The sequence below is a fragment of the Lathyrus oleraceus genome, chromosome 5 (genome assembly GCF_024323335.1).
Source record: "Lathyrus oleraceus cultivar Zhongwan6 chromosome 5, CAAS_Psat_ZW6_1.0, whole genome shotgun sequence".
In the NCBI taxonomy this organism is placed as follows: domain Eukaryota; kingdom Viridiplantae; phylum Streptophyta; class Magnoliopsida; order Fabales; family Fabaceae; genus Lathyrus; species Lathyrus oleraceus.
The window spans coordinates 348,754,610-348,757,333 of NC_066583.1; positions in this window are offsets into that span (position 1 = coordinate 348,754,610).

The following is a 2,724-nucleotide window of genomic DNA, read 5'->3' on the forward strand; positions in this document are numbered from 1 at the left end:
ACAAGGTCACTCACCCTCTCTTTCACCCACATGCATTTATCCACCCACACACAATAATCAAATAAATACACAAATAAATACACAAAAAATATAATTAAATTAAAATAAACTAGTATACTAAAACTCGGGTATTACATATACATATCCTATAATCGAACATGCAAGAATGTTTTATCACTATTTCCTAAGAAGTTGGTAGTCAATAACTTCCCCAATCAAGGTGGAGAGGTTACTACTTCTAAGGGATCCCCAAATCCATATCCAAAAGGCCTATAAATATCTCATTCCTAGAATATGGAGATATTCTAAATTCACCACGAAATACCCCTAGATACAGAGTTTCTCACTCCTATGAGCATGCTCTCACTTTATCAAATACACCACCAAACAGGGTTTGTCACAATCGTGAGTCTTCCATAATCCGTCAAAAACTCTAAAAGCCTCTAGCCACCCCTACCAGCATAGGTGTTCCATGCATCTGTACTTTGTTTTTAGAAAATACACAAATTAAGAACTAAATCATATGATCTTCAAGATAGTAGTGCAAGATCAAAATATAAAATCACAATGGAAAGGATGCATCCATATACAATTGGAATGGGTCTATGAGAATTCAATTGTTTACATAATGTCTTCATTTCGATGAATCAATTTAAAACATATCTTGAATTATGTTTGAGATTATTTAGTTGATTATGAAGATTAGCATCTCAAAATCTGTCAACTTTAGATAATTGCGTATGTAGTTTCTCAAAAACCACAATAATATTCTCATGGAAGATGATTGTTTATACAACAGGATCGGAAATCGAATTGATGATCCAAGATTTAATGAAATGATTAAACTCTTCCCTGTTTTCCTGATTTTGGTCAAGATTGTTAGGGTTTGAAATTGAACCTTTGATGAATGCAAGGGTGTTCTTCACTTCGAGAGCTTTTCGCATTTATTGACTCCGTGTGAAATAATTACAGACATTAAGCTTAGAGTTTACAGTAACATAATTTGTACCACTTGAATGAATTGAGAATATTAATTCAGTTTCAAGCTTTCTTATAATAGCATTTGCGTGTTGAGGCATGATGAACATGCAAGAAATTGCTCAATATTGAAGATGAAGATGAAAGGTTGAAGAATTGACCATCATTGAAGATTAAAACAAGCATACTGTTATAGATGAAGAGAGTGGTCAATATTGATGTTAAAGATACAAGTATGAAGAAGATCAGTATGATCACAATAATATCAAATGTGAAGAAAAATAATAGCTTCAATGAAATGGGGGAAAAGCAACTGAAAACTAATCAATTTTAGGTGAATTATAATTAAATTGTAACAAACTATCTTATATCATGAAAGAGTACTATTAAATTTTAACTTTATTTTTTATTTTTGGCCCTTTTTGTCACATTTATAGTCATTACTTTTGTAACAATATTGTCATTTTTGTAGCAGGAAATAGGGTATTTAATTAAGGCACACTACCACATGTAAGCCATGATTTCGGATTTGAAACCGAATCTTCAATAATATGATTTGCTTTGCCATATGTTAATATGGTATCATGTTAATATTACTCTGATATTTTTCTTTATCTTGCTTTCCTTTCGTTCTCATATATAACCCAGGAATCGTCGTTGTCACATCTTCTTTAAACAACAAAAACTTTCACTTTTGGTCTCGTTCTGTCAAACTAGTTATTCTCTAAAAGAAAAAATTAGGTTTTCTAGGTGGAACCCGAACTCGACCTAATTCTAATGATCACGCCTCTTTAGCTTGGGATCGCTATAACACCATGGTTATGACGTGGCTCACCAACTCCATCGAACCTGAGATTTCTAAAAGTGTGTTGTGGATGGACACCACACGTGAAATATGGAAAGATTTGCATGATTAATATCATCAATGTGACATATTTATGATTTCTGATCTTCAAGAAGAAATCTTTACTCTTAAACAAGGTGATTCAACGATTACCCAATACTTTACCTCTTTGAAAAAACCTTGGCAAGAACTCAAAAATTTTCATCTGATATCTGTTGAAATATTAAACTTGATTTGGGCCTAATTTTATTATTTGATTTTGGGCTTAGTTATTTGGGCTTAGTTTATTTTGGGTAATGTTTCTAGAAAAGTCTTGTAGTATTTAGAGTATCTAGATATTTCTTAAGATTGTAATATTTTCTATAATACTCTTTGAATATCTAGAGTTGAGAACTCTCTAGAATTAGTGTGTCTAGAGTTCTCCTTAGAGTACTATAAATAGAGAGGTAATCCAACACTTTTGAATCAAGCAAAAATATAAAGTTCTCTCTTCCATAAATAATTCTCCTACCTACCAAGTCTCTATTCAAGCCTCTAATATTCCTACACATTTTTCTTAAACACAAAAAAGGTTTATTTCCAACAAAGTGGCATCAGAGCTTCAAGATCCTAAAAAAATGGCGAATGGAGGTTTCCCTTTTCAAATGTCGATGCTCACAAAGAACAACTATGAAAATTGGAGTATCAAGATGAAGGTGATACTAGGAGCTCAAGATGTGTGGAATATCGTTGAGAAAGGCTTCAATGAGCAAGATGAAGTCTCGCTAAGCCAAGGTGTAAAGGAGACATTGAGGGAGTCAAGAAAGAGAGACAAGAAAGCTCCCTTCCTCATTTATCAATCGGTGGATGAAGATACATTTGAGAAGATCTCCAACGCAACGACAACCAAAGAAGCATGGGAC